The sequence below is a fragment of the Dermacentor variabilis genome, chromosome 4 (genome assembly GCF_050947875.1).
Source record: "Dermacentor variabilis isolate Ectoservices chromosome 4, ASM5094787v1, whole genome shotgun sequence".
Classification (NCBI taxonomy): domain Eukaryota; kingdom Metazoa; phylum Arthropoda; class Arachnida; order Ixodida; family Ixodidae; genus Dermacentor; species Dermacentor variabilis.
In genome coordinates this window covers 181,843,169-181,864,762 of record NC_134571.1, presented here as the reverse complement: position 1 = coordinate 181,864,762, position 21,594 = coordinate 181,843,169, and positions in this window count along the sequence as shown.

Below are 21,594 nucleotides of genomic sequence, written 5' to 3'. Positions count from 1 at the left end.
GAAGCGGTATGGTGAAAGCTGGCGAACAAGCGGCCTCGAGTTCGTGGCGAACAATGCGGGTGACGTCGTCACAGGTGGTCGTCTGCCGCGGTCGACCCTCACATGTCGACGTAGCAGCAGTGTTGGGTACCCGCGCAGTGTGGTGTGAGATACGGCGTCTCTTAGCTTGTTCAAGGTGACGGCATTCTTTTATGATGACGTCAATAGTCGAGACGCTGCCGCAAACAAGCAAATGGAAAGCTTTGTCCGCGATGTCTTTTAGCACATGTGCCACTTTATCTGCTGCGGACATATTATCGTCAGCTTTGCGGCATAGAGCCAAGACGTCGAGGATGTAGGAAACGTACGGCGCTGTAGATGACTGCACACGAAACGCAAGAGCCTTTCTCGCGGCAGGCTTGCGCCGAATGGGGTCGCCGAAGTTCCCGTGCCTTTTCATTGAAACTGTCCCAACTGGTTATCTCGTCATCATGAGTTTGGTGCCACATGCACGGGGCCACCGAGATAAAAGATGACATTGACGAGCATAATCTTTGGGTCCCACTTGTTATTAGCACTGGCGTGTTCATAGAGCTTGATCCAGCCGTCGACATTCTGTCCCTCCAGGCCAGAGAACACACCTGGGTCATGATGTGGGGCAACCATGACGATTGGAGCAGTCGGACAAGCCGAAGCCGTTGCAGAGGCGGGCTCGTCACCAGGAGGCATGGTGACAAGCTCGGTGTGCCGACCACTTCGGAGTTCCGTGGTGAGAACGGGATCGCTGACCTCCACCAGAATGTTACGAGGGGAAAGACACAGAGGAAAGAGGCTATTTACACGCTATTTACACTGGAGCCAGGCAGCCAGGCTGACACTCGCTCGTGCCAAGTTTGGTTTTGTTTGGTTTGGTGCCTGTAGTTATAGCACAACTCACTACGGGGGATTGGCCAAGAATCGGGCGACAGTGGGTTGAAAAAGAATAAATACCTAAACAGAATTTTTAAAGTGAAAATGAGATATTAAATGAATTCTAATGGTTAATAATAATTTTCATGCTATAGTTTCTTAATAGTAGAAGTGAATATTTTCGGTTTCTTGTTGTGGAAAATAAAACAGTAAAATTAGCATGGAAATCCCCTTGTTTCCATTATAAAATTATATATGGCATCACATACGTTCGTACTATAGTGTCCTAGGGCCGACGCCCCCAGAGACAGAATTATAGGTAGTGTAATGGCTAATTCAAGTTGGCGGAAGGGACCCTCTAGAAGTCGTTTTCTATGCACGCTGAACCTACGACACTCTATAAAGAAATGATCCATCGTTTCGGGTTCATTGCAGTAAAAACATTTAGGAGAAGGTGCCAAACCAGACCTATGGAAATATAAATTAAGCCGTGGTATTCGGCAACGCATACGCGTAAATGAAACTTCAAATTTTCTTGTGGCACACCGTCCGCTGTTCCAAGGAAATCTAAGGTGCTGAAAATCGACGTTCTCTAATACGGATGATTTCGCATATTCTTCTTCTCGCGGCGGCTCGTCTCTTGAGCATCGCTCGATGATATCGTAATAGTATCGAAAAAAGAAGGTTTCCTGAATCTTGATTGCGAAAACCGTCTCCTTCAGCTGGGGTCGAGGCAGGAGTTGTCTCAAAGCTCCTGTGAAGCTTGTCAACCAGGGAATGGAACGGGCACGTAGGTCATCCCCGTACACAAACACACACACACACACACACACACACACACACACACACACACACACACACACACACACACACACACACACACACACACACACACACACACACACACACACACACATGTATATATATATATACATATTCCCGTATATTTCGGATTGTCTACCAGCGTTTCTGGCATTGCCGTGGGAATGCAGTGTCTGTTATAACCACGTCACATCGTCTGACCCTCACGTTCTCTATAGTCATACAGGCAACACCTCGGAAAGAACGCGGGAGGACATAATTGCCCCGTGGCATTTGTCCTCCTCCGCTCCGAATGTCGCTTTATTTTCAACATCGTCAGGTGACTTTTAAGCCCTGACTCACAACATTCCAAACGATTAACGCGCCTGTCCCACTTGTTGTCGGCGCTCCTCGCAGGGTTTAGTGGCTTTCGACTGATTCGGTTGTTTCTTTCCCTGGCGCGTTTCTCAATTTGCGAAGTCTTTTTCTCTTAGCACTGTTTCTGGTGCTCATTTTCGAGTGCCTTTTATTTCCCCCCGTTGGTGGTTTCTCAGCCTTAGCAATTTTCTGAATTTCTGCTGGGGAAATCAGGAAGATTTCCTCCTCCGGCTTATCTACACCTCCAGAACAAGCTGCTCTATCCTCCTTCTCTACGCTGTGTTCGGCGTCGCAACCCAGCATCTGACCCTCTTTCTGAACTTCTGTCGAGGGAACCGCAATGGCTTCCTCCTCCGTTTTAACTACGCCTCCCGACCTCGCTGCTTCCTCCTCCTTCTCTGCACTGTGTTAAGCGTCGAAATTCAGCGCTTGACTCTCTTCCTGAACTAAGGTCGAAGAAATCAGACTTCCCCGTACTGCTGAACTACGACTGTGGGGCTAGCTGTTTCATGCTCTTTCTTTGTGGTTTGCTGCCCCCGAGGACATGATTGTGGCAGTCGAGAAGGCTGTTGATAGTGTTGTGCGTTACTGCTGTTTCACCTGAAACTACGACTTGCCACATACTCATGGACCAGCTGTGCTGGACTCTTTACAGACACAGCCTCCTGATTGTCCTTAACCGGAAGCCACACGCTAGACGTCAGGGTCTCGTTAAACCACTCTAAGCAGAAAAAAATCTGCCAATTTCGTGCCGTTATCCATCTCTGCTTCTTTCAACCAACCTGCAAAATTACCCTTCAGGAGACATGCAATCTCGACAAAGCGTTCATTGCACTTCCTTCTTTCCTCTTGGAATGTCCTGCGAAATCCCTTTGCTGAGAGCCTGAATTTTGCAGGCAAACTGGTCTTCACTGATCTCTACATGACTGCCGCAACTGCGCTCAGTCCAGCTACGACCTGCGAGGATTGTCCCCGCAACAGCTCAAGCACTCATAGGTCCTGGCGTAATGATCGCCTCTCAGAAATGCGTTCACAATCGATCATATAGAGACCGATGTATACGTCGGTTTCGTACGGCTGAAGCAAACTTCTGATCTCCAAGCTTTACGTTTGTGGCGGCGGCGCATCCTCCCTACGCGTTAATCTCGCTATTATTTTCGCGAGCTCAATTATATGTCGCCACTTCACGCGCTCATTTTCTGCTTACCATCGTTCCCTCTCGAACTCAATTTTCGCCTGCCCTCCTTCTCTTCTTTTCTCGCGTTCCTTCTCATCCTCCCTTTCTTCCCTCTCGCGCTCTTTCTCTTCCACTCTTTTTACCCTCGCACGTCCTTCTTTTCATCGGCCTCATCGAAACCTACTTTACCAATCACACTACGAGTTTCGGGATTCCGCAACGTATGGTTCATCTCAGTATCAAGCGCTGCTGCTAAGAGCAAAAGCTTCTCTTTTTTCGGACACTGTAATATCCATGCTTTTATAGAGGTGACTAGGACTTCCCCTATATTTCCCGTACACCCTGTGGCGACCAATCCCAGCTAATTGCCCGACAGGACCCTGTCCTTACCGTGACGCAAAATGTAGTCGCTCACTCACCCAACGTTGAGCTTGCGAAGGTCGTGTCTCTCGGAGCCACGTTTCCAGGTCCGCCGATCCCACGTGGTGTTACTGTTTCTGTTGCTCTTCCTTCCAGCTTCCTCGAGTTGTCCAAGACTTCACGCCGTTACATCGACTGTTGTGCTTTCCAGAGCCACGAAGAGGATGTTTGCTGATCCCGGATCCGCACAAGTTGCTCTTCCGTCCGTAGTGTTCCTATATCTTGCGAAGTTCGTGTCCCCCAGAGCCGCGTACACAGGTCCGCCGATCCCATATCGTGCAGAGTGCCTTTTGACATCCCCGCAGTCAACCAGCTTGTTAAGGTTTAGGCTGGTGTTAGGGCAAGGAATCAGCCAAGCCCATCGACGAATATGTCCAGTTGTAGGAATGAAGGAAAATGGCTTAGTTACACGACTCTAGTTACGGAAGCCCACTCCATGTAAGAGCAAGTTAAATGTCTTAGTTCACAACAGTACCTTCTGCCCCCCTGTGCTCAAATATATTCCGGCTTTAATACCGTCATCTTCCCAAGGCAAGTCGACTAGGGAATCTGAAGATTGTTCAGCAGCAAATTACAATCGTCGAATCCCGTTCGATACCACGCCCATGCTCGCAACGCTCCGAAGTAACCACGACGCCGAAGCCCGATGGTATGAAATATGTGCCAGATAGCAACCTGTGAAGCTAAGGTCACCGTCGTTATACTGCAGCATTTGATTATGTCTCCCCTCATCATTAGTTCAGGCAGTCAGTAAGTGATGGGGGTTGTGGGCATTTGTGGACACGTCAACAGTTGGTACGTTGGCGCCTGGATAGGCGCTGATGGATGGGTGGGGGTTTGCCTCGTGAAAAACGTCTAATAATCGCTTTCGTGATGTTGAAATGCAACAATATCTCTATATATATATATATATATATATATATATATATATATATATATATATATATATATATATATATATATATATATATATATATATATATATATACATGCAATATCACATCTAAAATGTAATAACGACACATAAATGGCTGCATTTGAAATTCGTACTGAACCTAAATTTATAATGCGCACATCACTGCCCAAACATTATAGCAGACAAAGGCAATCAACATTGCAATCGTGACACGCAAACCGTGTTCTAGGCAGTCTGAAATCGACAAATCGCTGCAGTGCAGGGCCTCGTTAATGGTAGTAGAATGCAACGTTAACGAAGGAACCCTAACAAATGTTAGAATTTCAACAGTTATATACGCAAAAAATACGGGCTTCAATTGACAATAACCAGTGTTCGAGGAAATGGAGAACATTTTTGGGGAACTGTATCATTAAATTGAGTTCAACGAAACACTCTTGTGTGGAAAACGCGCAACTTTATGCGGCGTTTTCCAATGCACTCCATTTGGGACCTTACGTAATGTATAACATGAGCAAGACAAATGCGCTCACCTTTTGCGAGATGAAGGTTATCCTGTTTCCGAGCTCATTCCACATAGAAGACGGCGAACACGTAGACGTAGACGTAAACGTAGACGTTTTTTTTTCTGGTCTTTCCTTTAATCACGTCTAACACTCACGAAGATCCGTGGGCATGCAGACTTAGTTGTCTGCATATATTCGAAATGACGATCGCAAGCGAGCACTTTTCACAATAGCATTGCGCTGACAAGACGAGACAAGATTGCAAGCCAGTCACCAACTCAGTTTCCCAGTAACGAGCCTGTATGCCAGCTATGCATAATGGTAAACAGCACTGCAAAAGGGTGAGTGAAGAAATCGGCGTAACCGTCACACTCTCCCCCGCAAATCTGAAGCCGACTGCATTCTTCCGGTGCCCGCGAGAAGAGAGAAAACCATGACCCACCGCATTCCCTCATGCCTCCGCGCGCATGCAATTCCACATAGCAGCATGCAGCTGACTGAGGGCTTCATTGATAGCGCTGAGTAGACTTGCGTGGATTTATGGGGTCTGGCAGGAGGGGTTGAAGGATGGAAAAATATGCAGCAAGACAAGTTACAAAGAAAAAAATGTTGGGCCAAAGACAAGCAAGAGGGAGAGAGAACGGATTCAGGCAAGTACAACTCCGTCAGAGGCATCCATATAAGCAGTTTATCAAACACGCGCAACGAAACCACAAACAAACTAGCCATTTAAATATCGGCATGATGTTTATATCGGCACAACATGCTGCTATTGAATCTGTTTTCGCTGCTAAATAAATCAACAGAAGTTTTATTAACACATGTTTTCCCTCTCAAAACTATATAAAACGCGGCAATCAGCTCTCTGGCTGTGGAATCCTTCATTCTTCCCAGAATATTGATCACCCGAAACCGCAGAACGCCTTTGCAAACTGGACAATCTGCAGACAAATACACAATGCTTTAGCTTCATAACGAAAGCTTATGTTCCCTTGCACGATCATAAACGCAGTGGCCAGTTGGCCCGAGATATCTCTTGCTCCGCTTCCTGTAGTGCGCTTTGGCCTTATTTATGGCCCTCTTTATGGCCTTCTTTATGGCCATTACATGAGCACGCATCTCTGAAAGAGGTGGCAGAGCAGTACTGCAGGATCCTTTCCAACGGGGCGCAACCTTTTCGGCAAATTGCACGTCATCAGCCTAGACCACCTCGAGCTACCCTTCCTGTCTTAGAATTACCATTAACCATTGAAGAGCTCACGGCAGCAATCGGCGACGTAAACAAGCGATCATCACCTGGCCATGACGGCGTGAATTATGAAGCGCTCGCAAATCTATGCCACACATCTCGCCTACGCCTTCTGTAGTGCTACAACGCCTCATGGATAAATGGGGAGGTTCGTACGGAATGGAAACTTGCGAAAGTTATTCCTTTATTGAAGCCAGGGTAGCAGTCAGCAAATTACGCCTCCTTCAGACCTAGATCTCTCCTTAGCTGCGTAGGGAAGCCATTAGAAAAAAAAAAGATGTACAAACGACTAAATTGGTTCCTGGAAAGTGCAAAAGTTTACCCGGAGGAAATGAATGGCTTCTGGCAAAATAGGTCCGCAATTGATAATGTCATTGCCTTGGTCTCATCAGTTGAAGAGGAATTGGTCTCTGGAAACATACCTACAGCATTATTTCGAGACATTAAGGCAGCGTATGATTCGCTCTATCATAAAGCAATACTTGACGCTTTGAAAACCCTTGATCTTGGGCGACTTTACGCATGGATTGAAGACTATCTTCAAGGACGCCAACTTTTCATGTGTACCCCGGATGGCCCCACGGCGCTTTATGCCGTCGAGAAGGGAGTGCCACATGGAGCTGTGTTAAGCCCGGTATTATTTAATTTAGTACTCATCCATCTGAGAAGAAACCTGCCCCGCGGCGTCAAAATCACACTGTATGCGGACGACATCTGCATTTGAGGTGCGGCGCGCTCCCGCAGTACCACTCAACCACGCCTCCAGAGAGCGCTAGCAAATATATCGGCCCAGCTAAATCCAAGGAGTCTGAAATTGTCCCCCGACAAAAGCGTTGCCATGGCCATAGGAAACTAACATAGTCGCCCCAATAAAAAAACTGATTGAGAAGATTTCCTCGGCGTCGCACGTATTCCGATTTTTAGCCGGATCACAGTGAGGCAGCAACTGTCCATCAATGGTGCTCCTCCATAAGGCCTACGTCGACGGAACACTACGATATCACCTCACAATTTTGTGCAAAATGTCTCCCACAAGGAAGATAAAACTTGAGGCAGCCCGAAACAACGGCCTTCGCATATGTCTTGGCCTTCCGAAGGGGTCCTCCCGCTCAGGAACTGTAGCAGAAGCTGGCTGCCTGCCTCTCGAAGTGCTATCTTTGCAGGAGACACTTCGGATTCACCTCCGCCACGTCATTCATACGAAGACTTACTTTTTAAAGGATATTTATAGAAACCGTGCTACATCTAGCTTTAGGCAGGCCGTCGGAAGCATATCTATTTCGATTCCTCCTCAGGCGTCACAAATTATGCCACGAAACATTTCACCATGGACACTATCCCCACTGAAAATCGTGCCATATATACGTAGAATCAGTGCGAAAAAGAAAATGCCTCAAGCAGCGACTTATCATATAGCTTTGGAATATATGCACAAAGAATACGCAGCCGCAAGTCACATTTTCACAGATGGGTCTACAAGTCCACATTGTTCATCATGCGGACTTTTTGTTCCCTCTACAGGTCAACGATTCTCGTTTCGTCGTGAGCGAGCGACATCATCTACTTCAACGGAGCTATATGGTATTAAGGAGGCCCTTGTGTATGTACTTCGACAGCAGCCGCCAAGGACATGGGTGATTTTCACAGATTCAAAAGCAGCCCTACAAAGTATGTGTAACAGGCACAAGCGTTTCAATAATCAACCTGGAGCATTTGACATTGCTCATCTTCACCACAGGGCTAAGATTGCTGGGCACTGCATAAAGTTCCAGTGGATACCTGGCCACGCCGGCATTTCGGGAAATAAAGGGCGGATGAAGCAGCCAGAAGTGGACTCCAATAACGCTAGTTCAAAAGAACATTTTTTACAAAAGCCGAAGCTTCAAACATGGCAATAGAATATGCCTATCAAGAAAAAGACTGCACCTGGAATCTGCCGCTTCATCAAGATAACTTACTGCGTTTCATTGACCCAGAAATGAGACCGAAAATTCCACGACCACTTTCTCGACACTTACAGACGTTATACGACATTGTGTTCGACTGAATGTGGCCTACACGAACAATTATCTGTACCGCATAGGGCTTACCCCTAACCCATTCTGTGATAACTGTCGCAACTTGGAGGCAACTGAGAAAATATTACTGGAATCAAAAGCGTGGCAGTTTGGGCGAGTTGGTATGTCATAACTGTTTAAGGCTATTAGCGCAGCTCAGGACGAGCAAAAAAGGAAAGCGGTAGGGGTAATCAAAGGGAGCGGAAAACAGGGTGAGCGCAAACTTCCAACTGAGGTTTATTTCGTGACACAAGACTACTTATACATTCGCAAACCATGTGACATCAACAAAGAAAACCAAGCAAGAAAACCGATAGCAACCAAGTGGCAACACATTCTTACAGCCTGTGGCTGCAGTTGGAGATACGCCAATTCATTTCTTGATAATGATAATGAGGGTGAGCTTACACATGCATGGCCCAGACCAATGATAGCCTTTGCTTCGATGATTTCTCTTGTGAGCTGATTAGGACTGCGACCAAGAATGACGCATTCCTCTAAGATAGGTTCGCAACCGCACGTTTTGCAGTGCTGCGCGAGAAACCCCCCAGCTGTAATACAATTCTTGGCATTGTAACCATGCTCGCGCAGCCTGTCATTCAGGCATCGGCCAGTTTGACCTACGTAACGTTTTCCGCACTTGAGTGGAAAAGAATAAACAACACAATGTGCGCAATTAACAAACTTATTTTTGTGGTTCTTGTCGCAGGAAAGAGGAGCTACCTTATTCGGATTAGTGAGTTTGCAAATCCTCATGAGCTTATTGGGGGCAGAAAATACTACACGAACACTCACTCGCTGGGCGATTTTCTTAAGATTATGTGAGACGGTGTGAATATAAGGGATGACGCTATTCCTACCCCGAGTAGTTACAGGATTATCTGCGTGCTGGTTGTCTTTTCTACACTGTCTAAGAATTCGTTCTGCTATTGACGCTTGTAGGGACACGGGATAACCAGCCTGCGAAAGCCGTTCGCACTGAGAGGCAAAGCTAGACGAAACACTATGGTGGCACGACTTTTTCAGAGCATTATTAAGGCAAAGGTTAGCAATGCCTCTCTTCAACAACTTAGAATGGGCGGAATGGAACGGAAGAAGTGGTTTGTTAGCACGAGGTTCATAGTACCAACACGTATGAATATCAGAACAAGATAAGCGCAAGTCCAAAAACCGGATCTCATGATCCTGTGGGAGTTCGTAGGTAACGTCGAGGGGCGCAAGGCATTCTTGGACTATTAGCATAACCGAGGCAACCTCAGTCTCAAGGTCAGCCGGTGAACACTGCACACAAAACAAAAAATCGTCCACGTAACGAAATATTTTAAAAATGTTAGTCTGATAAAGGTTGACTGACATGGCGACGTCTAGGCGAGCTAAAAACAAATCACTGAGGAGCGGGGCAATGCAGGAACCAATGCATACTCCGTTACGTAACGTTTTCCGTTACGCGGAAAACGTTACGTAGGTCAAACTGGCCGATGCCTGAATGACAGGCTGCGCGAGCATGGTTACAATGCCAAGAATTGTATTACAGCTGGGGGGTTTCTCGCGCAGCACTGCAAAACGTGCGGTTGCGAACCTATCTTAGAGGAATGCGTCATTCTTGGTCGCAGTCGTAATCAGCTCACAAGATAAATCATCGAAGCAAAGGCTATCATTGGTCTGGGCCATGCATGTGTAAGCTCACCCTCATTATCATTATCAAGAAATGAATTGGCGTATATCCAACTGCAGCCACAGGCTGTATGAATGTGTTGCCACTTGGTTGCTATCGGTTTTCTTGCTTGGTTTTCTTTGTTGATGTCACATGGTTTGCGAATGTATAAGTAGTCTTGTGTCACGAAATAAACCTCAGTTGGAAGTTAGCGCTCACCCTGTTTTCCGCTCCCTTTGAATACCCCTACCTCTTTCCTTTTTTGCTCGTCCTGAGCTGCGCTAATAACCTTAAACAGTTATTACTGGAATGCCCTGCGTACCGCGACGAGAGAATTTTTTGAGCAACAAATGGACATGGTTTGCCACGAACCTTTAAAGTTACAGAGCATCTTAGGCCCAATGGCCGGCCCTTCAAAACAACGACGGGTGTTGGATTTATTGTTGAAATACCTGTCAGAAATTGGTCTAATAGGAAAGCCTTAAAATTGCACACTTCATATAAAAAAGCCTAAATTTGCCCACCATGTCACCTGTAAATATTTGTATCAGGCCCACTTGGGCATTTAATATTTATTTTTATCCTCTTTTTCTCTCACTCTTTTTTGGAATCTTTTAATCCCATTCCCCATCCCTATACAGAGTAGCATGCCAGCGGTTATATACGCGCCGGCAAAATTCTCTGTTTTTCTAATAAAGAGCCCTGTCTCTTTAGGGCCGGATGTCATTAGGGTTGAATTGCAAAAACGTCCGTGTACCATGCATTGGGTGTAGTTGAATTAACCATAGTTGGTTAAAATTAACTCGGAACCTATGGAGTGCCTCCTAGTCATATCAGGGTTTGACTCGTGAAATCCTAGAACTTAAACTTGTATCGCCTTTTCTTTACAACTTCATTTCGGCTTAAGTGGAACCCAAAATATTTTAAAAATAGTCAGGAGCAAGATCGTGCCCATTATGGGCACTGTGCGGTCCCTAGAAAGCCAACTTAGTCATGTTGGCAAGTCCGTAAGAATGTCGGTGCATTAATTCCAACCTCGTTGCACGGCAGTATTAGTACTGATCATTGCATGTGTACTACGAGCCAGCGTTGGATCTCCGTCACAATGATGCAACCAATACTTCCGCCGTGCTGTTAACCTTAGGCCGTCATGGGGCCATGAAGCAGAATGGCGTAGCCGATATTGAAACCACGCTGTCAACCTTAGGTGTTCATTGGGCCAGGAACTGGCAATACGTATCAAACATTGCACCAATATGACGTACCTCGTGTAACAATTCTAACACTCAGGGCGACGTGCTACCAAATATTCAAAATGTGCCTAAACTTTTCGGCGAGAGTAAGTCATCTTGAGCTAATTATTTACCCATGTTTCTAATGAGTTCAGGTTATCCAATTTTATGTTTTACATTTTGAACATGCAGCCCACTCGAGCACCTACGTTTTTGGTACAGGAACATCCGCAAACATTTACGACACAGAAAATTTTATTCGTAGAAAAAAAGCTAGCTTCTCAGTAGAGAGCGGGCCAGTGCTGGTCTGTTGACTTTTGCTGTTTCTGTCTTTGGAAAAAAGTCCACGATACAAACAGCTCCATACAGATGCTTGTAGACAGCAAGGTTACCTGCAAGGCAGTAGAACAAAACAAGAGATTGCTTTTAGGCCGCGGGGGATGAATAAATCTGCCATGAAAGTGGGCAATTCTACGCAGTGCTCACCACCCCTTACTGCAAAAAACGGGTGCCTAAAGGAATGGCTGATGGCCTACTTGGCTGATACCACAAATTCATTCAGAGCATAAAGCAAACGCACCAAGATAGAAAATTAAGTGGACATGGAACAAGCGCTATTGGCGACCGTGTATTCAACAACGCTCACTGGAAGTGTACAAACATGTATACACTCACGTATATTCGACGTATGTGTACATCACGCGAATGTGTATATGCAATGCCGAAAACAAAATAGAAAAATTAAATGTTTCGCTATTTGATACACGCCTCTCGGAATCGTGTTTCCTTAGCGTGCACAGAAACAAAATTCCCACTGACGCAGCCCTATCTCTTCATTGATGCAAAATTCTCCCAGTATGAAGGATGATCGCTCGTTGCAGCTTTTCTGAACAAGTTGCTTCCTGAACAAATGCCTGAAAGCCGCAACAATTCGCGTGCTCCGTGAGATGAGTGCGTTAATTGTTTTCTACTCTCAAGTCGTGGTCTCGGAATTCGCTCGTTAGATGCCTTGACCTTCCCCCCATATAAATCCCCTCAATGTACAATGGCTCAGGCATAAGCCAAAATTATGTCCTGGGTAGCTATGTGCCCTAACTGAAGAATTGAACGGCCTCGACTGCATAATTGTAATAAAACGAATAGCTTTGTAGCAGTGCTCACTATTCGCCTACATTGTAATTCATTCTCCATGATTTCACCACAATTTTCTTTAACACTGTAGAACAAGCACCGTTCTCGTCAACTTGTGTACCCTATCAATCTTTTCGTCCAAAGATTCCGGTAAGATGATCTGTCTTTCACTTTCGCACTGATGCGCGCATCAGTGATACCATGTATCTATTGTACACTAATTCTTATGATGTCTAGAGGATGCCTCGCATTACGCCATGGGGCCTTGTTCCATTCAGAGCTCTTTTAAATTCCTTTTATAGCATAATTATGTAGTCTGCAGCTATCCAATAAAGCAAAAAGACGTGGGACAACAGTTATTTGTCCGTACGGATTTCAAAATCTATAGAAGAAATTAAATTTAGGCTGATAGATGGCGCCACATGGCGCAACAACACCCACGAGTGAAGATTTTCAGGCATGCCTATACAGTGCGGTGTACGGAGCACCATTTTTGTGATTTTTTTTGAAAAGTAAGGTCCGTGCAAACGAAAGCGGTTTCTAGCTGTTCCACACACACAAAAAAAAGAACTGAAGGGACATTCTACAAATGTATCGCGCATTTAGACTACCAACTGAACGTGCGGGAGTGTCCGTCGTGCACGTTCCATCTATTGTAGCCATCCATCCTGAATTTAGCGCGCATAGTTCCGACGTTTGTGTAAATATCCCGAGCCCCGACTAAACCCGCACGGACGCATAAATTTCCCAACCTTTTCGTTATTACACTTAAACGCGAGTCAATATACTAAAACTTTTTTGATGACAGTTGCATTGTCATAAGTATAGAAATAGCTTAGTTTTTGTCATAGATTTAGTTAATTGCAGGCAGTTACCCGTCGCCATACCTCTAATGCATCGGTAGTCTTGTTAGCCAGAGATCTACCCCGCATTACTTCTTTTAAATACCTACATGGTAGGACAACACAGATTCTGAAAAGTGTGTTTCACCTCAATCTTGAGGCTCCCGGCAATGACAGGGTTGGTCACTGCCAGCAGCCTTACCCCGTCTTACACCTTACCCATTTTCCCCATCCTGGTCTATTGGAGAGTTGACAACTCTAGTTTGAACACACGTTAACCAAGAATGAGAGTTCTGAACCACTTGCAATCATATTAATTTTCTCTCCGGAGCTGGCCATTAACCGAGACAAACAGCGGGAACCAGAACGAAAATCCCCAAAATTTTGGATCGACATCCGTTATTGTGAAATAATTTAAAGGGAGGCGAAACATATAAAAGTTAAGCAGATTCCAGCACTGGGAGAAAGCATGTTAGCGAAGCTTTCTGTGCTGCTAGCGTTCATCGACCTTATAAGGCGGTGAGGACGGCGGTCTACGACAGCCATGACGTGATGTTAAATTTTACCTTGAATGTACCACTTCTGTTTCTCTAAGAGACGTGCTTGCTCGAGGAAATATGCGCTATTGTTCGTAAGCTGCAAAAACAAACACTGTCATTTCCGCACAAACTCACGTCATGTTGTGGCTAAGTGTCCATTTGTTGGACAGCCGCTTGTGTGTTGTTGTCTTGGCGCTGCAGTGCTCTAAAGCGGCATTGCGTCTGCACGCCCTGCGTCAGTTTCCCGTATCTGCAAACTTGCGCAGTATTCATTTCTCCAAAACAACTGAAACGGCCCGTATCATACATTGAATCAAACCTTTTAGTTTGTCCGCAACTGTCGCCTTCTTGAGTAGTAGTGTATGTTTTATTTACCAGACATCAAACGAAGCGTCCTTTCTGAGGCCGCCTTTCTTTTATCGCGCAATCATCCCATGTATGGAAGCTGCCGCGAGCGAAGAATCGCTATTATTCACCCGTTTCGTCAGTGCGTTCGCTTCGCGCATTCTCTGCTTTCTCTTTCTACCGTACCATCTCCACTGTGGGTTGTTGCCCGCGTGTAAAATGTAAGCGTTGCAGCTTCTGAAATGCTCTTGCGATGGGCTAAGGTTTAATTACAGCCGTCCAGAGGGCACTGTGACAAAGTCCAGAATGATCCTAGGACATTGTGGCGATACGAGGTTGTCGCAAAAGAGGACTCTCAGACGCCTCTCCCGCGTCCCTATCGTATATCACATACCTGTTGTGAACATCCCCCCGACCCGGCGTGCAAGGCAGTGACAGCAGCAGCAGCAGCAGTGGGAAATATAGGGCAGAGAGAAATAAAACCTTGCCATAAAAATGATATGACGTGCGCGAGTGCAGAGGACTGCATCTGTTTATGACGTTGAAGAATGAGCGCACCAATAAGGTTGCTTTGGCGGCTTAGTAAGCCCTCAATAGAAGGGATGATATCTCCGGCTTCTATTATTCTCTTTTTGATTCTCACTAGATGTTGCAAGCAATCGGCAGAGTACAATGGCTACATTCCTTGATATTATCAAAGCGCAGGCACGAAGGTGCAGATCAAGATCCTCATTGAGGCGTTGAGAGTAGTGGTCTTTCTACAAAGCGGAAGTTTACCGCGCAAACCTGCAATAAATACAGAATAGATAGTAAGATGCAGGGGGTACGAGAATCGATCAATTTGCAGTTATGTCCGTCGTGATTGTTTATTGCCCTTCCCCATAGTCATATATTTCGTAATATGATGTTCTAACAGTTCCGGTGTAGCGGCTGGCTTGTCACTGTGGGGATTGATCTGCGCAAATCAACGCAGGCATGGTTTGTCTGCACAAATAACTCACTGGCAATAGTGGCCTTGATCCTCTCGGCGAGAGTCATCAGGTCCTGCCTGCCGCTTACTTCCGAGAGGACAATGGCAGCCGCAGGTGCCTCGCCATAATCGCAGTGCGGAAGGCCGACCACAGAAACCTCGGCAATCTCATCCGCGTGCTTGCGCAGTAGCAGTTCTTCCAACTCAGCGGGGATGACCTGGTTGCACATACATTTTATCATCTGTTTCAGCCGCTCGACGATGTACAGGCGGCCGCTTTCATCGTAGTAGCCTGCGTCGCCTGCGTCAAAGTAATATTTATATCCATGCAGCCTGATGTTAAACAACAAGATCTTGTTTGGTTTCATCTAATTTGTCATCGCAAGCGACTCAAACCCTTTCCACTTGTATGAACAAGACAAGATGGCCAACTGAGAGGCTCATTTGTTTTTGTAATTCAGGTGTATGCAAGCACAAGGGACAATGAGGCCAAGGAAGCAATACGAGAAATTAGCTCTGTTGAATTTTATATGTCGGAAATAATGAAGAAGTCAGAAATAAAAATGAACAAAAAATGACTTTCCGGCGGTGAAAGCCGTACCCACAATCTCCGCGTTACGGTTCAGCTGCACTACCAACTGTTCTACGGTCACGACAATAATCCAGCGACTATCTAGGGTATTTACGTGTGCTAGACCTAGCCCTCGGAACGTTATCCAGCACCACTCAAAGCCATGATGGAGGGATTTAGAAAATGACTGCGAGTCGGCCTAGTTGGAACAGATTCATTAAAAAAACTTTTTTGTGCGCAAACAAACAGGGACAAAGCAGAGGAGCAATACAAGAAGGAGCGCTTTCTAACAGCTGGTTTTATATTCAAAGAACTTCCTGCTTAAATACCCGCAGACCTGCGCGATCTAGTTAACAGAGCACGCCAATAGCGCATATAATGCATATAACACTCGAGATAAAATGCCGTGGACAAAAGCCACCCGGTCAACATAAAAAAACAGCAAGACGCATGTAACAAGCACTTACGATGAAAATGCGTTAAGATGTGATGGATTGATAAACAAAAAGAAAAATGTATCAGCCAATCTTCTGCTTCATTGCTGGGTAAGGAAAATTCCCTTCTGTCATCAGATCTTTATCGCATTTTCATTGTAAGTGCTTGTTACATGCGTCTTGCTGTTTTTTTTTTTTTCATGTTGACGGGGTAGCTTTGGTCCGCGGCATTTTATCTCAAGCCTTATATGCGCTATAGCCGTGCTCTGTTGACTAGATAGCGCAGATCTGAGGGTATTCAGGCAGGAAGTTCTTAAACCAGTTGTGAGAAAACGCTCATCCTTGTCGTGCTCGTCTTTTTGGTCCCTGTTTGTTTGCGCACAAAACGTAAAAAAGAAAGGATTTAGAACATCTATATTGGACCTCGATGGTGTCACGTCACACGTGAGCTTGGGACAGGGGACACGTAACTCACAAACGCTCGTATGCTAGCTAAAGGCATCAAAACTGGCGCATTGTAGATTCTCCGTATGAATGAACGATAGCAGGAGGGAAACCTGTGGAAGATATTTTTCTTAAGCTAAATCACACAACGTCAATACTCAATAAAGCCAACAAAGGCATTACAGAACTAATGAGTAGTTGAAATGACCCTAAGCAATCCTGGTTAGCACTTCTAGGGCTGGTTCTAGTACACAAAAAGTGGACCTACGCGGAGCTAGTGGTTCGACAGATAGCCACTTCCGTAGCAGAATTGGTGGCGAAACCCACGCGTAATGTGGAGCTGGTGGGTATGACTCCCACCGGCGGTAAGTTAAGTTTTCGTCCACTTACATTTGCCTTCATTTTTCCATAGCATTTTACTGCGCACTAGGATTTAAACTCATTTCCAGAGATAAACATATAGTTCGTGCACCAAGACGTTTCTATACTGTATGGAGCTGTGACCGCAGATTCAGAAACTATTATAATGCATTAAAATTAGGATTCTGAAATGTGAAAAAGGTGTATTCGTGTGAAATGTCGGAAGCTGGTCGTGTGGTGCAAGTCTACAGGGGATAAGTAGCTTAAACGATCGTGGATGTTTCCATGTGTTTCTATGCAAGTGTGCAGGTATGTATGTGACAGGCTTGTACACGTTACAGAAAAAGGTAACCGATTCCGATTGCAATTACTTCTTTCAGAAATTTAATTGATGACGGCTACCTATTACTGCGTCATGAAAGTATCTGAGCATTTATTAAAAACTAATCGATTGCATCAGCGCTATTGTCTTCCCTATTTTACTAACATCGCACAAATACAGTAAGTAGAACTAGCTGGCCTGGCTCTCTGATTGTGTGCTCTTCAACATTTCACACGTTTCTTTTATTTTATTTACAAATACTGCTATCTCATATAGAGACATAGCAGAGGTCGGCTACATAACTTATGAACACAAGAATGTTTTTCTCTTCACTACACAAAGATTTTCGTAATTTACTTCGATAATCTTTCTTTGTGTTCTTGAAGAGACTGGTAGAGACGCTTGCTCAATGCGGCCGCAGAAAATAAAGGCTGTGTTAAACGTACGAGCACATTGCTTACAAGATTGGGGAACGATCTCTCGAGAGGGCCAGTGAAAAACTGAAAAATCGCTCATAGGTGATTTCCTGGCTTCAACACGGGAAGTCGCCATTGCTCTTAGAAGCACTGTTCCAATTTGTCGCCCATCATTCCATGCACCTCTTTCCGGCGCCCTTGACTCGTTGGCCATTTAGACGCCAGCAAACAGACGCCAGGCGCCAGCAAACGTTCGCGTTCCACAAAAAACTGGGAGAATCTGTAATAATGTAATATAAACTGCACAACATTCAACCATAAAGTACTGTTTGTGTGTTACAATCACCAAAGAGGTGTGTATGAGTCACGCATAGGGGGATACCTTTTTTTCATTAATGTATATTTTATAATCGCCCGTGGCATGTAGCATAATTCTGCTTCCTTATATAGAACACTCTCAGTAGTAGACATTAGTTACTTTGGAACTCAAATTGAATGTATGTTTAAGTAACAAACTTGAACGAATGCACTGTTTGCTTATTAACTTAATCGTATATATTGCAACCTAATAGCTGTAGCTGTTTATATCGAAAGTGACATTCACTTGGAGTTAATTGTGAGGGTAGCACCAGTTTTGAGATATGCTTTGCCAAGTTTGCGAAGAAATGCCTTGCTGTACGTGCCAGTAAATTTTGAGTTTCACTGCGTAAAAAAGCAGCTATTCGAGTATGTGGAAGAACAGGGCGATTTCACCGTAATTTTAACTCCGTATATTTCAAAATTGATAATGCATATAAAATTTGTTCTCAGTGAACTTGCCCAATGAAATCACTCGCTTCAATTTGTGCATTTGCAAGACGTGCCCGAAAGAAATCCGATGAAAGGTTGATTCGCAACATTTTCTTAATCGATTAAACTTCCATGCGCGTCGGTTATAGCTTGTGGTTACGCTTCCGGCATAAGTTGACTGGGTACAACTGTTTCTATATTCCGTGAGTGCGCTGCTTAGGAATGTTGACGTTTGTGCGATATACTGCATTTCATATCTTAGTCGTTTTCTGCATAGTACTTGAATTTGACACGCAACAAACTTCAGCACACGTTGGTCCGTGCATCGTTTAGATTCTCTCGTGTTTTCAACCGCTTCCTTTGTTAGGCACATTTTTTCAGTACGCACAATTTGACCGGTGCATCGTTTAGCTAGCTTTTTTTTTTATAGCCTCTATGCTATGATGATAATATACGGGATAATTACCGGCCATTGTTCCCATTCTTCTGGCCTGAATCTGTTGGCTTTTCCCCAGAATCATTACGAAGAGTCTTTTCAGCGATGGAAACAAATAAAAATCAGGATGCCCACTTGTCTTAAACTTTGCCATTGCGCGTGCAAGCTTTTTAAGATCACCTGTTCACATGAATAAAGTTTCTAAAAATAAAAATTGAAGTGTATCTGCACGGATCATCGCTATTACATTGTTTCTAAATTAGAAGTACTTCGGCTACCACATTGGCCAAAGTATCATTTTTGATGCGCTGCATTTCGTAACTCTAAATACTCATTTATCCAGTGGAAACTAACAAAAAATTCCTAATCAGGATTATGTACTCCTATAGCGATTTTTCAATTCTGGACATCCTAGTTGAAGGAATAATATTTATTTTGCTAATAAGGTATTAACTGACGAACATGAGAATATTTGTAGGGAATGTTTCTGAGTTCCCACAAGTAAGGGTAGTTGAGCTAGTTGTGGCTTGGGCTTGAGTAAATATGCAAACAGGCACAGCAGGAAATTCCTTCAGAAGCAAAAATTCAGAAAATTATATTTTTAAATCCATTGATTTAATTTGTTTACAGGAACCTTCCTGGCAAATTTGATGTCATTCCGAGCATTTTCGACGTGATTTTACTCTTTACGCCATCGGGAATTTTTGGTGCCAACGCTCGGTCGCCAGGCTGACGACGCCGGTTGTTCGCGTAATGGAGCATATCCTGCCTTCGCATTCAAACTAGTGCTGTTTGCTCCATGCAACAGCGACAAGATGTATTTGGTGTTGTCTTCTATAATCATCTGGCCCATGTTTGTGCTTGGTTAGTGGTAGCAGGGACACATTGTATGTGCACTCATGTTTTCCAGCAAACCTTTACAGGGGATGAAATGTGGGTAGGTATATTTAACTGTTGGGCCTACCTGACATACACCAGCCCTCTTCATCAAATAGTTCGGCCGTTTCCGTTTGTCGTTTGTAATAGCCCTTCACCATAGTCGGTGAGCGGTAACAGACCTCACCGGTCTTGTGGGGACCCAGTTTACGCCTCGTGTGCACTTCCACAGCCTGGGAATTATGATTGTGTGAAAGCAAAGTGAACGGAACACACACACACATTTATATATATATATATATATATATATATATATATATATATATATATATATGCTGAAAACCTGTTCTCTGTAATATAAAGCAGGCCACAACGAGCGGATACCATAATGAAAGTATGCACCAGATAATGAATGGCACAAGCTAACAAGCGAATGGTTTTGCTCTATTGAGACATGCTATGTGTAAAAGGTACGGCCCAGTGACGTAATTGTTTTGAAATACAGGCCATGCAGAAAAAAAATTTCTGCATATTCTGTGCATGTGTCAGCCCACGAAAATATCGCCTGCACGGGGCAAATTAACTACACTGTTAAGAACACGCTAAATAACTTTGTATTAATGTATTAAGTAGCAAGATCAATTAAACAAGGAATAGGTGGTAGAGACCTGATCAGTTTTAAAGGTATTGATTATCAGAATTTGTGTTGTTTAGAAAAAAAACGCAACGGTGGATCTACATCCACATTTATCCACATTTAGAGAAATCCACAACAGTAATACACCAGAGTACTACAACCAAACGCAGAGCATATAATCAAGAATTAAGCCACATATATTTAGACAGTAATCAAACCACTACAAGAAAGTAGACTCGCAGAATATGGTGGGATTGCTCTTCGCAGGAGCGTGACGTAGTGTTGAAGACACGCTTACAATCGACAAAGACTGCTTTGCGAGAAGAACGTGCAGCAGGTTTTGGCAGCCACTCGTGTATGCATCGTTGCCACAGTTTCTACTCGTAAATACCCACTAAGTACGCCTACGCTTCACTGATTCTGCTCTGTGACAATTTGGTGTAGGTGCGATGTAGCCCCAATACATCACGGAGGCCCTTAGTGGCCATCACCTCGATATTAACATCACGATGGAGGAGGTGGAGCCTGCGCCAGCAGCGCAAACCCCAACCCTTGTCCTGGCGTATCCGAAAAAAATAAACGAACGTTCTGTGGCACCGATAACGTCGAAGTGAAATATTGGATGGACATGTAAGAGCGTCTGAGTGCCCAAAGAGATGGGATGCAACTGTAATGTTGGTCAACCTGATGTTCCCTATACTTGAAAGACACGGCGAGAATGTGGTTTGACAACCACGAAAATGAGCTCATTCACTGGGAAGCCTGTAAACAGATGGGGAAGGATTTGCTTGGCTCTCCATAACTTTCACGGGAGAACGCCGCTATGAAAGATATAATAAAGCATGGCCAGGCCCTCCAGGTAGCCCAGATGCGTTACTGATCGAACTAATTCAATTTATACAAGTACCATGCGTCAAAAAATTCGCAAAGTATGACTTGCATACAACCTGCAGACATGATTACATTGGACTGTAATAAGAATAAACGAGAAAACCTAATTCTCTTACTCGGAAACATTAACACAAACCTATTGTCGAGGTGCCATTAAAGGTCTGTCTTAGTTGGAATGGCGCGGACCACTCGGTTCCTTGGAGCACTATCAAAAACAGCACCAGAAAGCTCGCCTTCAGACATAGCCTTCGCCGCCAGCATTTCCAGGAAAACATTACGGTTAAATAAGCTGCAGTTGCCGAGAAAATGTGAG